The sequence below is a fragment of the Phyllopteryx taeniolatus genome, chromosome 20 (assembly GCF_024500385.1).
Source record: "Phyllopteryx taeniolatus isolate TA_2022b chromosome 20, UOR_Ptae_1.2, whole genome shotgun sequence".
NCBI lineage: Eukaryota > Metazoa > Chordata > Actinopteri > Syngnathiformes > Syngnathidae > Phyllopteryx > Phyllopteryx taeniolatus.
The window spans coordinates 13799983-13812360 of NC_084521.1; the positions used below are offsets into that span (position 1 = coordinate 13799983).

The 12378-nt window shown below is 41.4% G+C and overlaps 1 protein-coding gene across 1 annotated transcript in view; it reads left to right on the forward strand.

Annotated features, from left to right (window-relative positions):
• The window catches only part of ctnnd2a (catenin (cadherin-associated protein), delta 2a), a 244102-nt gene that overhangs the window by 29152 nt on the left and 202572 nt on the right, over positions 1 to 12378 (forward strand). The gene's annotated exons all lie outside the window — the stretch shown is intronic.

Below are 12378 nucleotides of genomic sequence, written 5' to 3' on the forward strand. Positions count from 1 at the left end.
TTCATGGGGGACTTTTGCACCTTTCTTAAAGGCATTGAGAGAAGTCGCTCCGATTGGGCAGGATTGAAGTTGGCTGTGATGACGCCCGCACCAGTGCAGACGTCCCACTTTTAAATGCGCTGGGGGTATGCTGGTCCACAAAATTAACCAAACTGCGTCTAGCCCGCCTCCTTGCAGAGGAGGATTTGTGCTAGTCACGAAAATAGAGCCCATCAAGTTTAATCGTACTGTCTGTACTGTCTGTGTCTGTATTTAAATGGGATCTTGTTGATTTAGAATGAGTCAGGAGCATCTGACTAACCTCTCTCCTACTATTCCCATCAGACGTTTCATTGTGTGTTTGACTTTCACTTTTGTGGCATGTGTTTGTGTGCACATAAACACATTTTGTCTTTCAACAGTTAGCCCGTCAAACCATCTGCCCTAAGGCCTTTTGGCTTGTGACAATGGACACAGAGCTCTATTGTTTTGCTTGTGATTCAGTTATTACACAGAGATTAACACAGTGGAAGATGCCACTGACACCCAGGGGCTTTGGACCCAGCGACAGACTGACAGACAGGAGAGCGAGAGACTTTATCATGTCTTTCTCCCTCCCTCTCCCTCTCTCCGTCTGTTTCACGGTGCTTCTGACAGACACATACATAGTTGCACATGATGTTACACGCTTATTCAGACATTGCCAAACAAACAGTTGCAATTACGATACAAAAACAAGACGCGCACAAACACCCAGACACACAGTCGGCCACCGACTCCTCCGGAGGGATGTGTTCAGTGGCTGATAAGGGCGACAGCATTAGAACAGAAATGGCAGCCCAGTGGCATCCGGTCATTGACACGTGCACACACAAAGACATGCCTCTCAATGCAAACACGCTCATTAGAACAGTTTGCATGAAAGAGATGGTTGAACTTCAAAGGCTTGCAAAAAGAAACAAAGCGAGCCAATGCACCGAGGCAGGGAGGAACACACGAACGAGTGAGTGAGCGAGAGGCTGACGTCATGTTGGGAAGGATGAGGTTGGGCACCGGTGGGACCACTTGTGTTCCCTCCTCTGACAGATGTAAGGTACCTTGGTGCGATCAAACACAAGCCGCAGGAAGATTTTGTGCTCTGAGCAGCTGAAGGAGCGTAGAAATGACATCTACATCCACTGTGCTACACTCCTCCATCGGTATCATATCACATCAATTACTGTTGCTGCATTTGTAGATATCAAACATTCTACTTGCTTTATTTAGCTACCTTACACGTGGACGACCAAATATTGGAAATCATCTCTCGCAGTTCAACACCGCTGCAAACTGCAACCTTAATGTTAAACATATTGTTGCATTAATACATCTCTATAATAAAGAAACGTGAAAAACTGAGCATTTTGTCTTTGTAATTGGAGTATTTTTGTTTCAACCTTTGGCCAAATTTAGAGTTAAAATGTATTTGTTTTAGCTGGCAATGACACAAGGACGTTAAAACATGTGAGTTGCTAATTAAGGAATTGCTACAGGTATTTTGATTATGTAATACCTTTTGATGAAATATTCCATATCCCCAAAAAATCTGATTCTTCCCCAATACATTCATATCCTATATGAAACGAAACTTTTATACAGCAGTCTTTAAAACATAACATATAATCTATTCTAATTGGGGCTGCAACTAACGATTATTTTAATAATTGATAAATCTGTCGATCATTTTTTTTCAATTCATCCATGAGTCAGATAAAAAACTAAATTTCCATCCATCTATTAAAAATGCACAAACCTGAATTATTATTCAGTTACTGGTTTGGTTCAACATGTCGGAAAATAGGCAAAAATGTTGATTATTGTTTTCCAAAGTAAAATCAGATGTTTGCAAATGTCTTATTTTGATTGAACACAAAAGATAATCCGTCTGCTTTCACGAAGGACGACAGAAATCTGAGAATATTTATTATTGAGAGGCTGAAATTCCGAGGATTTTGAAAAGGTTAACGTCTCTTAACAATTAAGTATTTATTAAAATAGATGAATTTAATATTTGGTTAGTTGTTGATTAATGGATTAATTGTTTCACCTTTAATTCTAATAACAAAATACAATATGAGCGGAATGTCTGGTCTTTAGTCAATCAACAACCACACTTACACCTATGGGCTATTTCGTCTTTGTTTCCAAATTAGGAAATAGTAATGACCTGTTCAATGGTCAAACCCTTGTTAACTGTAACCGTTGAAATAAATATTTCAACATTATGTGTTAACTGGCCAGTACTCCGGTGTGACAAATAAATTGTGAACCACGATAATTTGAAATGGTGCCTCTGGCAGTCTCATATCCTCCAGTTCAGGTTGCCTTTGTATTTAATTGCGTTAACAGCTCGTGATTGCTGCATGAGTGTGTGTTTGCGAGTGCTGTCACGCCAGGTGTACATCATGCGTGTATTAAATGTCAAATGCTGCAAGGGATGAAATGTGCGAATAGGTGCTCATACAGCCGTATCCCCTACAAAGCCTCCAACAGGGGATTCCAGCCCCGTCCCTCCCAAGTTCCTCACCGCTTTGAAACTGACAAACTGCCTTGATAGATTTCCCACAAAAACAGGAGCACTATAGCCAGGAGTAGAGTTTTTATATTTGAGTATATCCTAAGAGTTGGAAGATGTCTCAAGGCAATTGCATGTGCAATGGTTATTACTGTGGCAGAGCCCACAACAGGAAAGGTACTGTGATATATTTATTACTTGCAGTTAAAACCAATAGGGCATTGCATAGATGTTGTTTCCAACCTTTCTGGCTTTTAAAACAACTGTTATGTAAAGTGTTTAGACACAGTGTGCAAGCAGTTACATATTCATACAGTAGATGATGAAAACTGTAGCAGTAAGTAAAGTCCTCTGCTCTTTCCTTTCATTTTCATCCCCCTCTTTTTCCTTCCAGCGTGTTCAATCCAGTTTATTCTTTAATGCAGCTTGTTTAGAAGACTGACCTGTCAGTTGTGATCGCCCCCTCTCCAAGTAGCTGCCCTATTTATTTAGAGGAGGTGGCGAGTGACATCACATTCTAGATTGGAGGGTGAAATTCGAACAGGAACAAGAATTGCTGTAAGGAACCGGGCAGAGGCAGAAATGAGTTGAAGAGGGCAGGTTGGATCTGTTTGTGCTCTTGTCTTGTTAGTTTTGCTAATAGGAAAATGACAAATCAATAATAAATGACAATAGACGTTCAGGGACACAGTAGGAAAAGTATTTTAGCACCGTGGACAGCAGCAAGTAGCGAACAAAATTCATTAGAAACCTCTTAACTAACTCCTTATTATAGCGTCAAGACAACACAATTTGCCATTTTTTTTATAATCCGGATTCCCCTTTCATTTATACAAAGGAGTATTTTTTTGTGGGGACCAACACAACGCGAGTAGGGTCCATAGAGATGATAAGAAAGAACGCGACCCCTCAGTGAGTGATGGTGTTCGGAATACATTATCCAACGATATATAATGATATTTATTATGATACATTTTCAAATGATAATTTTGACACACATTTTTCAAATGAAAAATGCATTTGTACAAATATACAAAACTGCAGTCTTCTTCCCTCATACATGGACTTAGTTTCTATACATGGATTAGTGGATATCCCTTATCATTACATGCATGAATTACATGCTTTAGGTGTATGTACCTATTGTTACCATACGACATACATTCTCACACCGTATGTGATGGTAATCTGATGAAGCGTTTTCAGATTGTATAGTTTGTCCCACAAGGGCAAAAAAGTTTTAAGTATGTTGGCTGCATAAAAATGTAGTTTTGGCATCAGATGACACTGCTCTGGTTTGTCTAGACATTTCCTCACTTTATACCTGTCGCCTCTTTTACTCAACTCCCTCCTTCCACTCCAGTGTCAAAATAAGTGACATTATGGGGGAAATTCGACAGGGAGGTATGTTAGCAATGGGCTGTGTGACAGGGACAAGAAAGTTTAGAATTATTTTTACCTCTTTTTGACTGTGGGGGGATATATTTCTGACTTTTTATGCTGATGCTTTCTCTAGCTTGTCGCTGAATGCACACCCCAATCTAGGTCAACCTACTTCACAGACTCCAGCACAGTGTGCGCGCGAATGCGATGTGTTGCACATTCTGTCAGCACTTCAGGCTATGACAGACAATATATGCATTTTCACAGTACTGAAAGCGGTTGAATATTACTATTTTGCACTGGATGACTTCTGATAAATGGTGGACTTCGGAGTAATAAAGTTGAGCATATCATAGGACTGCATTAGCTGCAGGTATTGATTGAACGGGTGAAAGTTGCGTGCCTTTGAGGCCGTAGAAGAGCAGCAGGCCTCAGGCGTAAGATCACAGCCGTGTGTGAGCCGCCTCCTCAATGAGAGAATAAGGCCGCTGGAGACGTGAGCCACGTCCACCTCCAGTCTCATCCTCCAGTTACTTCTGGGCTTTACTCAGACTTATGGCACCTCCAGAGGGAACGTAAGACCCGACATGCATTTTCAAGATCGGCGCAGGTAGTTGTGAGCTTTGATTTCCGTTACCACATTATGTTTTGAGTCTGCGGTATCTTGCTAACACAAAATGCTCTGGAATCCCCAAATTCATGCTTTCATCAAAATAAAAGCACAATACACCTTCCGTCCTTTTTTCTTTTTTTTTTTTAAAGCCTCACATAACTCAGCAAGTTTTTACCAGGTGGTCCTGTCCCATGCAAATTAGTCACTGCCCATCCCCCGCCCACCTCTACTGCAAGGCCAACTGCGAGTACAGCTAACATTAATGTGACGGCTTAGGGCAGTGAAGGGATGGTGAATGGACAAGTGGCTTCTACTTGCACTTGCATGGTAGGTTAATAAGAATACAAAATCTCTATAGGTGTGAATATGAGTGTGAATGGTTGTGTGTTCACAAGTATGTGCCCTATGATTGGCTGGTGACCAGCCCAGGGTATACCCAGACTCTAATGCAAGGTACTTTTATTCTTCAATATGCATAACACATACAGAGGATTGAAATTATATTAATCAAGGGCCCGCAGTGCTACAAAAGACAGTACAAATAATAACATCAATATAATTGATACACTGACTGAATAATTGTGTCCCTATAGTGATAGAGTTCATGGTTGTCAATTGTTGTGCATGGATTGCTATTAGAAAAAGTAGGTGTGATATTGTAATAGGGAACACCAACATACTGTCGCAGCTTCAGCTGTTCCTGTAAGTTTGGCTTAAAAAAAGAATCTATTTATAGCTTTTGGAAGAGCATGCATCTTATGTGCTTGCCTACACATGCATACAATTGTGCACCCACTTCATCTCTGCGGAGTGCGAACTAAATTATGCATTATTCAGAGTTTAATATGAGCCATTACATGGAGGTAAATTAGAGCCATCAATCACGGGAGACGTTTGTATGCGCCATTCGTCAGGGGATCATTTTAGAAAAGCAAAAGAGTGTTTGGCACCAGGAATGATTGGCTGGCAAAATTGGGCGTGAAAATTTAAATGATCGTTGCTTCATTTTGAACCTGGCTTCACTCTGACAACATTAGTGCTATTAGCCATATGTTAGCAACGATTATTGTGTAAGCCACTGCGGAAATTGAAGTCTGCACTGAACAGGTAATGTGCTAAAAACCCTGAACAGTCATTAATTAACTGAGTCACAATTTGATTTAGGGAGTTCAAAACACCGAGACGAGATGTGAAAATGTTCCTTGTTGAAAAGCCTACAACAGCTGCGACCCCGACTCCTGCATCGCGCCCAGGGTGGCGGCCCCACGACCGGCGAAGGAGGAAGCAGAAACGGGGCAAGCGTGGAGGTATCCGAGCTAGGCTAGCGGCTAAACCACACACCTCTATCGTGTTAGCCGGCGTACGCTCTCTGGACAACAAGCTGGATTACATTGGACTACTCCACTCTACCCGTATGACTGGGAGAGTGCTGTGTTTTTGTGTTTGTGGAAAACATGGCTTAACAGCAGCGTTACAGACGGCGCCATTCAGCACGACCGACTAGCATGCTACCGAGCGGACAGAACTCTCGCGGGAGGTAAGACTCGCGGTGGGGGCCTGTGTGTTTACATCAATGCTACCTGGTGCCGGGACGCTATCTTGCACAGTCAACACTGCTCACCACTACTGGAGTTTATGGCTCTGATGTGCCGGCTGTTTTATTTACCGAGGGAATTCACTGCCATACTGCTTGTGGCTGTGTATATTCCTCCAAACTCCAGCAATAACAGGAGTAAGGCGCTAAATGAGCTATACCATCATATCAGTGAACAGAAGATGGCCCACCCAGATGCTTTCTTCATCCTAGCTGGGGACTTCAACAATGGTGACCCCAAGGCTGTGTTTCCAAAACTCTACTCAAACATTGACTGTCCAACACGGGGAAATAACATCCCCTCCCCCACCTCTGCGCTTCAGACCATCTCAGAGGGACCATAGAGAGCATCTTGACCAACTGCATCACTGTATGGTATGGAGCCTGCACCGCATCCTGCCGCATGACTCTCCATCTCATAGTGAGGGCAGCTGAGAAGCTCATCGGAACCGCTCTTCCGTTCCCGCAGGACATTTACAGCACCCGCCTCACCTGCAAAACCCTCCGCACAGCAGGGGATGCCACCATCCATTACACAGCCTCTTCACTCTGCTGCCATCAGGGAGGAGACTGCGGAGCCTGCGTGCCAGGCCTAGCCGACTCAAAGACATTTTATTCATCAGGCTGTCAGAAACCCTCTGCCCCCTCTACCTCTTCTGTCCTTTGCCTACCTGAACTCTGAACTCTGATGCCCCACAAACATGCACACGCACACACACACACACACACACACGCAAATACGCACAGGGTTGCACTAGCCACTTTAGCAGCACTGGGGCTTTGTCATCTAATTTATATCTCTTATTTGCCTTGATTCTCTGACATTGACTATGTTGCACACGTCACGTGATCTTTGCTGTTTGCACATTCAATTAATACTTTTCATACCGTATATACTATAGTTTATTTAGCTTTTATATTGATATTATTTGTACTGTCTTTGGGAGCGCCGTGGGCCCTTGAGTACCGTAATTTCAATCCTCTGCATGTGTTATGCATATTGAAGAATTGACAATAAAAGCACCTTGTACCTTGTATCTTTTTGTTACTGGTGTAAATCCATCGCTGTGTTTGGCATAACACTGCCAGGAAATGTTTTAGACCCTGTGTTGGTAATTTTGTGGACTGGCGTCCATCAGCACTTTTAAAAGTGGAAAGTCTGCGCTTGCAAGGCCATGTTCCCGGCAGACTTTGATCCTTTCTAATTGAAACGGCTCCTCTCATTCCCTTGAAATGCGGTGCAAGTAGTTTGGCATGGAGATAGATCCCTGCATGACTGGAGCATTGAAGATTAGCTGGTACCCACATTTAGTTTTCTTTATGGCTGGTGTCTTCGGACAAAAGTTAAATACATGTATATAATTTATTTGTACAAATACGATATGATACGTAAACACAAACAAAGCTATTGTCATCTTTTGGTGGCTCCATGGTGATATCTTGTATTTAGAAAAAGACAATGTAGCTATTTCAAGTTCCTATGGGTGCTTTGAAACGTTCCGTGAGAAGGAAGCGCTTTTACCCGTATTGACGAATGCGAAAGTAGTTTGCGCATATAGAGGATGGCAAGAAATTAACATTTATGAGCTAGGCATGTGTAAAGCTGTGTTGATTTTATGTCATAGAAGAAGATAGGCTGATCATTTTTCTATTGCTTGTTTTTGAGTGAGAAGATACTGTACATTTTAGAGAGGAAATACTCATATTTAACATATTTGTCTTGTGACAAATGTCAAACCAAATAAATGTCCTTTCCAGACTGCCTGTTGTACCACTTTATAATAACCAATCTTCTTTATTATGTCATTTTCTCTACCGCTTATGCGCTGCTATTCAGGGAGGTGTATCCCAGCTGACTAAGAGTGAAAGGCAGGCTTAACCCTGGACTGGTCGCCAGTCAGCCACAGGGCTCGAAAGAAAATGTCCGACAATATCAAATCATAAAGTGGTAAAAAAAATAAAAAAAAATAAAATAAGTAATCCTGGGCCCTTGCCCGATCTCACCCAAAATGGAAATTGTTGACATATTTTATTGTTACAATTTATTTGCATAATTGGGATAACAAATGCTGATCAAAAACGACACTTTGCCTGAGACATAAAAGGTCTTGGCATTACTACCCCGCAACGAACCCTATTCCTTGCGCAGACTAACAGGAAGCAGCACACTTTTCCACCAGTCCAATTAAATGTGTCCCAATCGCCGTCTAAGCTGAGGTCCCTGTTGCTTTGTATTCTGCAGAAAGTGGTGCATTTATTCAGTAGAAGCTGCTGACAATAGCGGCTGTGTGAAGCATTCTGGGATAGTGTGGCATTGTGACACTTGATGGGAAATGTGTTATAGCGGCATTATCTCTGTAAAAGCCAGCTTTGCAATTTTCTCAACGCAGTCGTGGTCAGTGCATCGACCACAACGGTTTTCTATAGATTATCACTTTTCATAATAATGTGCATTGTAACATATGTAAACAGTTTTGCAGGGAGTTGAGGAATTTGGTCTGTTTGCACAGGATGTAATTGCATCTTTTGTCAGCGTGTTACGATGAAAAAAACGAGCAATAATAGAGGATATCTGATGAGCCACAGGCCTCAAAACGCTGTTACTCAATGTCAGTAAAACTCCCACTCCTTTATGAAGGTGTTTAATAAACAGCTGAGGCTCCGTGACGCTCCTCTGCTTCAGTGTTGCCTTTGCTGGGGTCTTGGTCGCTCAGAATCCAAAGTGCGGTGTCTCATTTCCTCTTATAGAGTGAAGATGCCATGCCGAGAAGTGCTGTTTGACAGCCAAAGTGAAAATATCCATCTGCAGGCTGCCTTAACAGCATCTTTTATTTACAGACACCACCCTGCCTAGCCTGCTGTCTCTGTCCGCTGGCTAAGCAGACTAACTGGACTCACTGTTTGATTTACAAACACTCTGACTTGTTTACGGTCTTTCTTTATGCTAATGGTTTACTTGCCCTCAATGGAGATCGTATCACCCGGTGCGACTTTTGTCAGGCTGCCTACTGAACCGATACTAAGGCTCATTTGATTCTTCTGTTGGAAGTAATCGTTCGATAAGAATTATGTACATTGTGTGCAATGCATTGTTGATTAATCATGTCTTAATTGCAAGCAGCAAAGGTGCTGTTCATTCAGTGTCAGCCGTTGCGGTTTAAGGAACAACAACGTGACAGCTATGGGAAGTTGTGGCCCAGCCTCTGCTATGGCAAGCATTACTCAGAAAGAGATTCTCCCCTCCCTTTAAACATAAAATCTTTAAAACATGCTGTATTAAGTCATCGTTCATTTCGCCTTAGTCAACCAAAGAAAATGACTCAAAGCCTATACTGAGACTGCATACATAAAAACACAAAACTTACTTCTTTCTATGAAAACCACTTTATGTGCTCATTTTGAGGCAGTTTTGACTTTTTCTCTCAATTTTAAGCAAGACAAAAAGATATAAAAGGTTTTAAGATACGAGATCTTATTTTAAGAATCACGTCAAGTTAAACCATACTGTCTTTTTGTCTTGCTGACAATTAAGAAAGTCAACACTATGTTTACGTAAGTACATTAAGATGTTTTCACCAGAAATAATATACATTTACCAGGTAAGTTATGCGTTTTCGGAATTGTTGCTCTCCAACATTTTGCACCAAGTACCACCTTAATAAAAACATCGATCTCCAAGTACCTAACTATTTGGTTAAAATGTATTTGACATAATGGATGGATGGATGGATGTTTAAAAAGAAACCATTGAGTTATATGCAAATGTGTTGTACTTGAAAGTTAAATACATGTGAACTATATTTAAATATGTGCTGTACTTGAAAAGTAAAAAATGTACTCTACTGGATGTAAAAAAGGTTTTAAGCGGCTGTAGTCATGTTTCAAATGTAGATTTCAATTCAGTGATTCTTTCGCTTACCACTCGCGGTCCTCGTACCGCACTTTGAGGATCACTGTCCTAGATAATTTAGCCTTTTGCTAAATGACCAATAATTTACAAAACATCTGGTAAGGTTGAGGCACGTATGGCTAAATGTTAAAAATGTATTCATCCACACGAAATTAAAGAGGATATTGTTTCCTCATTATTTGCCTTCAATAACTATGCTTTTAAATGTAAGCCACCTATCATTATTGCAATGCACAGAGCAGAAAGGTGCACTGGGCACAGTTTTGACCAAACAATAGTTGGCACAAACTTGGATGTCAACATTAGACATTGTAATTGGACTGATGAGTCTCCCAGGAAAGAGACTCCACTAACTTGCCTCATTATTTACTTTGCTCTATTGACAGTGTCCACTCCCTGTGGTCTCTTTGCTGTAAAACTTGCTGCCCTACTTCCCGATTTCTTAGTCTTTTTACTAAGCTTTTAAAGAAGATTAAATATAAATGCCATTTGGTTTCCACATTGTGCCATTCTAACCCGCCATCCGTTTGCTTATATTACAGTCTAAGTAAAGACCAGATTTATGATGACGTAAAGGCTTTGTAGCAGTCACGATCACCTTACAGACTTTGTGTGTCTCCTACGTGTTTAATCAATGCGAGTCTGTAGCCTGGAAAATATCAATTCATGACTCATCAGTGTGTCAAAATCCACTTGGATGATGTGGCTGAAGATGCGATGAATAACCTAGCAAATGTCAAACACATTAATTCTGTGTTTGAAGTCTGGTTTAGGCTTTCTGAACGGATGAGACATGAGCAGGACGGTGCAGAAAATATGATTCGGGTAACACCAATTTCACACATGATTTTGAGATGTCGGCGTCTTTGGCACGTCAAATATTTCAGGATGCGCAGGTCTACTTTGTAGAAACCTTAATTTGGAGCGGTCAAACAACACATCTTTTATCATGCGTGTATGCATAATATGTATGTATAATAAAGGGCACAACTTTTATCTGGAGAAAGGTGCCCAATGTTAAAGATTACAAAGGTAATCCTCATTCATCCATCTGTCCATCCATTGTCTGAGCCCCTTCTCCTCACCAGGGTCGCGGGCGTGCTGGAGCCTATCCCAGCTATCATCGGGCAGGAGGCGGGGTACACCAGCCAATCGCAGGGCACGTACAAACAAACAACCGTTCGCACTCACATTCACACCTACGGGCAATTTAGAGTTGCCAATCAACCTACTATGCATGTTTTTGGGATGTGGGAGGAAGGAAACCGGAGTGCCCGGAGAAAACCCACCCAGGCACGGGGAGAACATGCAAACTCCACACAGGCGGGGCCGGGGATTGAACCCCGGTCCTCAGAACTGTGAGGCGGATGCTCTAACCAGTCGTCCACCGTGCCGCCTCCTCATTCATCACATGAACAATTCTTCAGTTTTTTTTTCTTTTTAGGGAAATTGTCGCATAGCTTTCCTTTTTCCTTTTCAAAGTAATGAAAATTGTGCTAATTTCCTTTTCACATCTTATTCTAATGAGTAAAGGAGCACTCATGATGTGACATTCTGGCAGATGAGAAGTGAGATTCGGTGTTACAGGATGATTTGAAAAGCCTCCCCTTGAGTTCTTCAAACATACTGTTTATGGATTGTGAATATATTCATTTGTAGTGAAATAAGGCTATTGAATTTATGAAACAATATTTTTCAAACTAAAGATGAGGCATTTGGCTTTCACGTTAAACATGATGGATTAAAACACATTTTGCAGAATAAAGAAATGGACCTTAATTGCATTATGGTCTAATAGCTTTAAACGACATGATCTGACCTTGAAAGATCAAGTTATTTTTGTTAATTGCGCCCATAGGTGTTTTTAGCGTGCTATCTGCACAGAGCATCTGCACCTTCTAGTGAAATACAGTCGTTATTTTCTCATTCATTCCTAATTTTTTGCTGTATTTAACCATAGCTCACTGCTTATGTTGTTAGGTAGCAGGTAAGCTAAGGTTATTTCTTGCTAGGAAACAATTCAGGTGGTCAGAGACGGCAACACTGGTCTCTTTGAATCGGAATGAGAGAAGCTAGCTGTTGTGTCATCTACAATTTTAATGCAGGGGCGTCAAACTCATTTTTGTCACGGGCCACATCATAGTTATGACTTCGCTCGGAGGGCCGCTACGACTGTGAACCCAAATAAACAAAACGTTACCACCTATAATTACATACAGTATACACAACACATTCATGAATAACCAGTTTTGAAATCGGAAGCCTATAAAAACATGTTTTTCCACTATTACATGTGTTTTCAAAGGGGGATTGGTAACAAAAAAAATGCTTGCAAATATCTCAAT